We start from the raw sequence: 11,365 nt of genomic DNA, 5'->3' as shown, positions 1-11,365 counted from the left end.
AAAGACGTCACTGCGGTCTCACGTTTCTGGGCATGCAGATTTCGTAATTTGTCTCCCACTTTACCCTTGCGCTCTATTAGAGCGCAAGGGCAAAGAAAAAAAAAAAGAAAGACTATGTATGATATGTTATGTAAAACAAATGTTTGTGTTAGTTTATCTGTGGCATTTGTATACGCAAATGTACAAACACATACACACATCATTGCCTAACTATTAATGATTTTCTACTACACAACTACCAAGCCTGATCCTTGCGTGTTATTTCTTCTTACAGTCCACAATCCCAAGTCACATATCCCTTTGTCTCCATGCCTTAAGCAGTTGGCAATGTATTAAAGATGACATACCTTATAATAATTAAAGTCATGGGGTCACGTTGCGAGTAATTTTGAATCACAATTTAGTTTTGGCCTTCGTTGTTGTTATTAACGTATTTCATACAGCAAGAAAACCCCAACATTATGGCAAAAGGTGATATAAAATCTGCGTCACTGTATCATGGGCATTGTACGTCACTCTTTACCACCAATTTGCGTCACGAAGCGACAAGATTTTTTTCTATTTGGTCAAAAATGACTGGAAAGTCACTCGTGAGGCGAACAGGTGGTCCGTTGCATAACGAGGCACAGTCACTGTGTGTGCTATACGTGATCACACGTGCGCGAGTGGCTGTGACCGTGATGACTGTTCGATTCTTTCACCCGTGCTGGCCTCACGCAAATATCGATTGAGGAAGATTGAATGATTAACAAACAATACATTTTCTTCGCTGTGCGAGAAAGAGAAAAGGTAACGTGAAAAGCAGGAGGCCTCACTAACATAATACGCTGCAACGATCTTCCTTGCGATGCATGTCTACGTGCAGCCGACGACCAAGCAAGGATCACTGCTCAGCCCTGCCCGAGCTCAAGCGAGACATTGTGTCAAAGTTGCTGCCCTGGATTTGCCCAGTACATTGTGCTGGGCATATCAATTGTAGATCTGGGACGTTATATTATAATCGGTTAATGGCGATATCATTGATGATACCACTAAAATTTGCTTGTGTGTTTGTTTGTTCGTTTGTTCGTTTGTTCTTATTCTATTTTTTAGATGACGTGTAAAGCGGCATTTAAGATAACATTTTGTTTCCCAATATGCGGAGAACTTCGGATGATTGTTATTCCCTCTACTACTACAGGATTACAAAATTTAATATAATCATTATTATTTGAGTTTCGTCTATATCTTTCAATGATTAAAGCGTATTTGTTCGCGATTTTGTTTGAATGGTAATCACTTCATCACAAAATGATAGAGTAATATTAAATATCTGACTTTGCTAACAGAGCGTTATGGATTTGAAGAAACTTGAAAGAAAAGATGTCATAAAATAGAACAAAGAAGATTATCTATCATAAAACAGATATTCGTTAATATCCTTTTTTTCTTCTTCTTCTTTTTTTGAGTCGTTAGTGGTAGCACAAACGGTACAAAATTATACGAGTCTGGAGAACCAGAAGTTTTGATGAGTTTCTCTCTAATATTTGTCAGAGGGCATGGAGAGCATGGTTGTACTTTAAGCTGTAGACCAAACTTGACTAATGTTTTCTGACAGATGGGCAACGATTTTCTCCGAGAGTTTTCCTGCAATGATAATTATAATAATAATAATTATAATGATAAATAATAATGATGATAATAATAATAATAATAATTATTATTATTTTTATTATTATTATTATTATTATTATTATCATTATTATTATCATTATCATTATTATTATTATTGTTATTATTAACTGAAATATGCAGAACTGAACAAAATGATTATCACCGTTCCCCAAACGTTCAATATTGCTAGTCTAAACACATAAAACCAAATAGCTCGACAAAAAAGCGAAAATACGACTATAAAGCAAACATGTCTGCGTTATGTACTTTTAGCACTTAACCCTCAGAACAAAATAGATTGCACGTCTGTTTGTTTGTTTTTTGCGTGTATGTGTGTGTGTGTATGTGTGTGCGTAAAAGAAGCAAGGATTAATAATTTAAAGTATGGAAATGCGTGGAAATTCAGCCATAAGCTCTTAATTCAAGATTTCAATATCATTAATTTGATTTGATTTCGATCTTTTTTCTGAATTTCTTTTTCATACATAAAAGAAATACAAAGTCAATTGAACGAACTAATTGAGCACTGTATAATTTGAATCTGACAGTTGAAACAGGTAAGTGATTAATTCAAATATCCAATATTTTTTCTAACACAATGCAAAATAAAAACAAAGAGGCATTATTTCATGCATAGATTCATGCAAACATAGGATCCCATAATATCTGTCATTCAAAGACAAATTAAGCAACTCTGGATGTTATAACAGAAATACAGGAGACTATTGTCATAAGCAAACGCTTGACGAGAACAATGGCCTCAGAAATGATTGTATAAACAGTACGACATTGTAAGAATATAATATAAAAGTCACCATTCACTGAGTGGCGATAAAGAGCGAGGGAAGAATGAGGAGAAGAAAAAAAAGAAAAAGAATAGTGCAGCGGTGCATTAGTGTTTGCGTGGAAATGAGTTGTGAATATATTATTATGTGTTAATGTTTGTATTTTTGATGCTGTCTATTAGGGATTTAATTTGGTCATTAATATATCCCTTTCATTACAGACTCACATGGGCATATGGCAGAAAACACACACACAAACACACACACGCACGCACACACACACGCACACACACACACACACACACACACACACACCCACACACACACACACACACACAGAGGCAAACAATCAGGAGTGTATCGGAACCTTGACTGGTCTATAGCGTTGTCCGACCGTCGCGCGGTCACAACCCGAAGGTCATAGTCAGATAAACCATTGTTAAACAGTGTTAAAAGGGGCAGGTTTTTCCCAGAACGTTGTCTATAATAGAGGTCAAGCCAAAGGCAGAACGATTATCAGGAAAACACTCCATGCAAGTCTGCGGAGAGTTCGATGAACCATACAAATGCTATGCGTTATCTAACCCTTTCTATACCACCGATACAATGTGTACAAATTTCACACACATATCGGGAAATGAACGTGGCACAAAGAGGGTTTAATGTTTTGGTTGATTCCGCGTGGTGCCCTATGAAACTACATACAACGATTTACATGTCACAGTAGTAAAAACGATGTCGAGAATATGTGAACTGATTCAGAAGCTCTCTCATTTCCATTTCCATACATTTCCATTTCCATTGTAATTATGAACCTGTGCTATAGTTTATGAATTTATGGTGGTTTTTGTTTTCAGGTAGAATAATGAAAAGCAATACTGTATTGCTTCTTTTTTTTGTTCGTTTGCATATCACTTTTCTATGGGCCTAAATGCCTGTAAAAAATAAAGATATATTTGCTGTTGATGAAAATATATTAAATTAAAGAAAATTCAATGCAATGCAATTATTCACTAAATTATTTTTTTTCAGGATATCGAGACAGTACTTGAACTCTTCTAAAAGCGGTGAATAGAGTTTGCCTTCAAAACAGTCGAGCGGAGATGCGCGCTTTTTCAAAGAAGTCATATCATGAGGAAGTAACAATGATCATCATATTAATGAATGTGGAAATATAGAAATGTTAGAAATTACAAATCATGAAAAATATATTCTATGATAAATAAAAAAAATGAAATTACAGTCCTAACCATTTCAATAATATCGATATCTTATTGATAATGATGATAATGATTTTGATTACAACACTATCACAGTAAATTAGAAATACACGTGCTACTTTTTTACTGATAGTGACAATAATGAAGTAACGACATGAACGAAGTGAGTGCTACCGAGAGCATTTTCTTTCTTTTTTTTTTTCCTTTTATTTTTGCCTGACTTACAAGGTAAATACTCGTGGTATGCGGATGGTTCCAGGAAAGAGGTAGAAAATAGGTTGTTTTTAGTAACAATTTAGAAAAGTTACAGACAAGCTTTTGTTTTGTTTTGTTTGTTATCATATCATTATATCCGTGGTGTTAGATTTAACACCGATTTTTTTTTTTTTTTTTTTTTTTTTTTTGCAGTGTGCCAAAGAATTTGCAAGGAAAACATCACAATGACCTCTAACCTGTGTAGGCCTACGTAAAGTTATTTTGCCAGTGGATACCATTTCGTTTGATATACAAAAAAACAACAACAGAGTATTATAGAATTATATAATAGCGCACGTAATACAGTGGCGAGTATACAACGGGTAGAAACCTGCGAATGGATCTAGTACTACTATATATTGGAAATTAACGGAATGAAATGAAAAGGTCTAGAATTGGGACATTAGACCCGCGATCTATATGTAGATATCATTTTTACGAAGTCGATTTGCGCCGAAGCTGTCAAAAAAGTTAATCAACCACACTCTCACAAGTTTCCGAAATCCTAACACATATGATTTTCATTTTAGATATGGCGTCTGGCTTGGTTTTTGTTGTTGTTATTGCTGTTGTTGTTTTTATCATTCCCGTTAGGTCCCTATATTATTATAGTTCACTGATCAGCCCAACCTGTTGAGTAAGCCCCCCCCCCCCCCCCATTTTATTATTTTGTGTGAGTGTGTGTGTGTGTGTGTGTGTGTGTGTGTGTGTGTATGTGTGTGTGTGTCCTATATTATTTCCTCTCATTCAAGAGTAAATATCAAATGTGTTGATCACGGTTTGTGTATGTCGGAAAATGCGCGGTTGTATATTACAGGTGACCTTCAATTTGTTTTTCACAATAGATTGACATTATTAAATCAAACTGTATGAACTCACCACGATTCCTCTTCAAACGTTTTGAAAATCTTCAATCTTTGCTGGGGCGACAAGACCTCGTATCTCTAAAATGTCAAATATTCAGGAGAGGAAAAACAAAGCAAAGCAAAACAAAACAAAACAAAAACATGCATGGCAGCCAAACGCTTTATCCAGTGGGATAGCCTTTCCTTTGACATGCCGCGGTAGCCTCATTTTGGGGGCTAAGACAGCTACGACTTGGACAGGACATCACTTAACTGATTATCTGACTATCAATCTAAAAAAAGTCATGTTCACCAGAATTTGAGATACAAGAACTAGACCTTTGATATAGGTCATGTCACCTCAGCGACGTTCTGCTTGATTCTATATGATCGGCTGAAAATATTTGTCTTTCTGCTGTCACCTTGTGTGAAACAATTAAGCATTGTTTCTCTTCAAAAGACAGCATTTAAGTCATGTTGATCTGCTCTTAAGTTTGGTGCTTTTCAATACATTCCAACCCACACCTCCATCTCCAGTTCAGACATCCGTTGTGGTATAATACATGTATATCAGATATAGAGCGGAATCTCACCCGCCCCCATCCGACCGTGAACCTAAACATCTCTTTCTTTTTCTTTTTGCTTCTTCTCTGGTACATTGACAAATAAGTTTAGCAGGAAACACAGAAGCATTCGCACATGCTGTTTACATTTATCACGATGTTTTTTAACGTTTGAATCTTCATGTACACATTCTGCATGCGAATGAAATAACAACAACTTTTCAACACTATCCACAGTCATGTTCAAAAGAATCCATTTGATCCATAAAATCTCACTCGGCAAAGTGATTTACACTTATTTAAGATAACATTTTGTTTCCCAATATGCGGAGAACTTCGGATGATTGTTATTCCCTCTACTACTACAGGATTACAAAATTTAATATAATCATTATTATTTGAGTTTCGTCTATATCTTTCAATGATTAAAGCGTATTTGTTCGCGATTTTGTTTGAATGGTAATCACTTCATCACAAAATGATAGAGTAATATTAAATATCTGACTTTGCTAACAGAGCGTTATGGATTTGAAGAAACTTGAAAGAAAAGATGTCATAAAATAGAACAAAGAAGATTATCTATCATAAAACAGATATTCGTTAATGTCCTTTTTTTTTCTTCTTCTTTTTTGAGTCGTTAGTGGTAGCACAAACGGTACAAAATTATACGAGTCTGGAGAACCAAAAGTTTTGATGAGTTTCTCTCTAATATTTGTCAGAGGGCATGGAGAGCATGGTTGTACTTTAAGCTGTAGACCAAACTTGACTAATGTTTTCTGACAGATGGGCAACGATTTTCTCCGAGAGTTTTCCTGCAATGATAATTATAATAATAATAATTATAATGATAAATAATAATAATGATGATAATAATAATAATTATTATTATTATTTTTATTATTATTATTATTATTATTATTATTATTATTATTGATTATTATTATTATTATCATTATCATTATTATTATTATTATTATTATTAACTGAAATATGCAGAACTGAACAAAATGATTATCACCGTTCCCCAAACGTTCAATATTGCTAGTCTAAACACATAAAACCAAATAGCTCGACAAAAAAGCGAAAATACGACTATAAAGCAAACATGTCTGCGTTATGTACTTTTAGCACTTAACCATCAGAACAAAATAGATTGCACGTCTGTTTGTTTGTTTTTTGCGTGTATATGTGTGTGTGTATGTGTGTGCGTGAAAGAAGCAAGGATTAATAAGTTATAGTATGGAAATGCGTGGAAATACAGCCATAAGCTCTTAATTCAAGATTTCAATATTATTAATTTAATTTGATTTCGATCTTTTTTTCTGAATTTCTTTTTCATACATAAAAGAAATACAAAGTCAATTGAACGAACTAATTGAGCACTGTATAATTTGAATCTGACAGTTGAAACAGGTAAGTGATTAATTCAAATATCCAATATTTTTTCTAACACAATGCAAAATAAAAACAAAGAGGCATTATTTCATGCATAGATTCATGCAAACATAGGATCCCATAATATCTGTCATTCAAAGACAAATTAAGCAACTCTGGATGTTATAACAGAAATACAGGAGACTATCGTCATAAGCAAACGCTTGACGAGAACAATGGCCTCAGAAATGATTGTCTAAACAATACGGCATTGTAAGAATATAATATAAAAGTCACCACTCACTGAGTGGCGATAAAGAGCGAGGGAAGAATGAGGAGAAAAAAAAGAAAAAGAAAAGTGCAGCGGTGCATTAGTGTTTGCGTGGAAATGAGTTGTGAATATATTATTATGTGTTAATGTTTGTATTTTTGATGCTGTCTATTAGGGATTTAATTTGGTCATTAATATATCCCTTTCATTACAGACTCACATGGGCATATGGCAGAAAACACACACACAAACACACACACGCACGCACACACACACACACACACACACACACACAGAGGCAAACAATCAGGAGCATTAAGTGTATCGGAACCTTGACTGGTCTATAGCGTTGTCCGACCGTCGCGCGGTCACAACCCGAAGGTCATGGTCAGATAAACCATTGTTAAACAGTGTTAAAAGGGGCAGGTTTTTCCCAGAACGTTGTCTATAATATAGGTCAAGCCAAAGGCAGAACGATTATCAGGAAAACACTCCATGCAAGTCTGCGGAGAGTTCGATGAACCATACAAATGCTATGCGTTATCTAACCCTTTCTATGCCAACGATACAATGTGTACAAATTTCACACACATATCGGGAAATGAACGTGGCACAAAGAGGGTTTAATGTTTTGGTTGATTCTGCATGGTGCCCTATGAAACTATACATACAACGATTTATATGTCACAGTAGTAAAACGATGTCGAGAATATGTGAACTGATTCAGAAGCTCACTCAATTCCATTTCCATAAATTTCCATTTCCATCGTAATTATGAACCTGTGCTATAGTTTACGAATTTGTGGAGGGGGGGGGGGGGGGGGTCAGTTCATGTAAAACAATACTGTATTGTGTTTTGTTTTGTGGGTTTTTTTTTTTTTTTTTTGGTTTGCATATCATTTTTCTTTGGGCCTAAATGCCTGTCAAAAATACAGATATACTTGCTGTTGATGAAAATAGATTAAATTAAAGAAAATTCAATGCAATGCAATTATTCACTAAATGATTTTTTTTAGGATATCGAGACAGCACTTGAAATCTTCCAAAAGCGGTGACTATAGTTTGCCTTCAAAATAGTCAAGCGGAGATGTGCACTTTTTCAAAGAATGTATATTATGAGGAAGTGACAATGGTCATCAATATTATTATAATAAATGTAGAAATTACAAATCATGAAAAATATATTCTATGATGAATAAAAAAATGAAATTACAGTCCTAACCATTTCAATGATATCAATATCATATTCATAATGATGATAACGATTTTGACTACAACACTATCATAGTATATACGTACTACTTATTTACTGATAGTGACAATAATGAAGCAACGACATGAACGAAGTGAGTGTTACCGAGAGCATTTTCTTTCTTTCTTTTTCTTTTTTTTTTCTTTTTTTTTTTTTTGGTCTGACTTACAAGTGAATACTCATGGTATATGGATGGTTCCAAGGAGAGAGGTGGGAAAAAGGCTGTTTTTACTAACATTTTAGAAAAGTTACGGACACTCTTTTGTTTTGTTTTGTTTTGTGTTATATCATTATATCCGTGGTGTTAAATCTAACACCGATTTTATCTTACTTCTTTTTTGCAGTGTGCCAAAGAATTTGAGAGGAAAACATAACAATGGTTTCTAACGTGTGTAGGCCTACGTAAAGCTATTTTGCCAGTGGACACCATTTTGTTTAATATACAAAAAACAACAATAACAGAGTATTATAGAATTATATAATAGCGCACGTAATACAGTGGCGAGTAAACAACGGGTAGAAACCTGCGAATGGATCTAGTACTACTATATATTGGAAATTAACGGAATGAAATGAAAAGGTCTAGAATTGGGATATTAGACCCGCGATCTATAGATATCATTTTTACGAAGTCGATCTGCGCCGAAGCTGTCAAAAAAAGTTAATCAACCACACTCTCACAAGTTTCCGAAATCCTAACACATATGACTTTCATTTTAGATATGGCGTCTGGCTTGGTTTTTGTTGTTGTTATTGTTGTTGCTGTTGTTGTTTTTATCATCATAGTTCACTGATCAGCCCAACCTGTTGAGAGAGCCCCCCCCCCCCTTTATTATTAGTATCATTATTGTGTGTGTGTGTGTGTGTGTGTGTGTGTGTGTGTGTGTGTCCTATATCATTTCCTCTCATTCAAGAGTAAATATCAAATGTGTTGATCACGGTTTGTGTATGTCGGAAAATGCGCGGTTGTATATTACAGGTGACCTTCAATTTGCTTTTCACAATAGATTGACATTATTAAATCCAACTGTATGAACTCACCAAGATTCCTCTTCAAATGTTTTGAAAATCTTCAATCTTTGCTGGGGCGACAAGACCTCGTATCTCTAAAATGTCAAATATTCAGGAGAGGAAAAACAAAGCAAAACAAAACAAAACAAAACAAAAACATGCATGGCAGCCAAACTCTTTATCCAATGGGATAGCCTTTCCCATGACATGCCGCGGTAGCCTCATTTTGGGGGCTAAGACAGCTACGACTTGGACAGGACATCACTTAACTCATTATCTGACTATCAATCTAAAAATGGTCATGTTCACCAGAATTTGAGGTACAAGAACTAGGCCTTTGATATAGGTCATGTCACCTCAGCGACGTTCTGCTTGATTCTATATGATCGGCTGAAAATATTTGTCTTTCTGCTGTCACCTTGTGTGAAACAATTAAGCATTGTTTCTCTTCAAAAGACGGCATTTAAGTCATGTTGATCTGCTCTTACGTTTGGTGCTTTTCAATACATTCCAACCCACACCTCCATCTCCAGTTCAGACATCCGTTGTGGTATAATACATGTATATCAGATATAGAGCGGAATCTCACCCGCCCCCATCCGACCGTGAACCTAAACATCTCTTTCTTTTTCTTTTTGCTTCTTCTCTGGTCCATTGACAAATAAGTTTAGCAGGAAACACAGAAGCATTCGCACATGCTGTTTACATTTATCACGATGTTTTTTTTAACGTTTGAATCTTCATGTACACATTCTGCATGCGAATGAAATAACAACATCTTTTCAACACTATCCACAGTCATGTTCAAAAGAATCCATTTGATCCATAAAATCTCACTCGGCAAAGTGATTTACACTTATTATCTTCCACGTACTCGAACAGTTTTCTAAAAAAAAAAGTACAATTATTTTTACAGGACTGCAAACAGTAGAATGATTTTGCTTTTGAAACAACTCAGACTACATCTTTCCAAGTGTATTCAAACGTGAATTAAAGGTCCTGTTTACCATTGGGAGCAATGATTTAAAAAATGTTCGAGATATCACATTGATGCATATTTTGTAAGTCAGTTGTATCACAATTGTGATACAACTGACTTCCTGCAATAATATGTAAAAAGTTTGCCATAAAGCCGTTTAACGAGATATCACTATTTTTCTCCTTAAACCACAACTGTATACTAGACTGTTCAGTCTACAAACATATCTTATTGCTTAAATGTTGTATATTTAACAATACTTAACATCAACTATACTGATTCAAATTTCTACATTGGTTATGTTTCTATGCCTAACTCACATTTTAGAACTATTTTGAAGCGTCAAAGCTGCATGAGTTTTTGTTTCATCTGCAAATGGTGAATAATGTCTTTAAAGTTATTCATAAATGATTACTCCCCTGTATGCCTCAAGTAATAATAGTCACCCAGGTTCAGGAAAGATATTATTGATACGTATATACTCTGGCATGTGGATTACATACGTATTACATATAATGTAGAGAATTAACTCAATCGTTCTGCATGCAAATTAATATGTAACTCATTTAATTATGTATTATTACAGATGTATTTGTAAACGACAAAAAAGATGATAATTGTTGAAAATGTTAACACTACTGTTATTTTGTATAATGTTCATGAAATTGAAGAAAATTTATGTACTTGAAAAAAATGGCATACAGAGAATAACTCAATTCAAATTAATCAGATTAAATCAAAACGGACGGCTAGAAAAAAAAAGAAGCTCAAACCAAAAAAAAAAAAGAAACCAGTAAAAATAAACTCATGACTTCCCGAAGTTGGCACTTCAATTCTCAACCCCCCCCCCTACAAAAAAAAAGAGAGAGAAAAAGAATGGAAGAGAGAAAAAGAGAATAATCATTATAGATCGTGATTCACTGAACAGTATGCACATACTGTTCAGTCCCTGAATCATGATTTATAATGATTATTCTCATTGTCTGGTTGTTATCAATCCGTAATGATAAATATATATATATATATATGTATATATATATATATATATATATGTATACATATATATATATATATATATATAATAAACATGATCTGGATTTTAAAATGCGTGGTCTACGGCTATCAAAATCAAAATTCATACACTTATAAAAGGGTTG

The sequence above is a fragment of the Diadema antillarum genome, unplaced genomic scaffold (assembly GCF_040938485.1).
Source record: "Diadema antillarum isolate AM-2024a unplaced genomic scaffold, OU_Dant_1.0 seq00000415_RagTag, whole genome shotgun sequence".
In the NCBI taxonomy this organism is placed as follows: Eukaryota; Metazoa; Echinodermata; class Echinoidea; order Diadematoida; family Diadematidae; genus Diadema; species Diadema antillarum.
The sequence above is the reverse complement of the archived record's forward strand: the minus strand, read 5'-3'. Positions refer to the sequence as shown.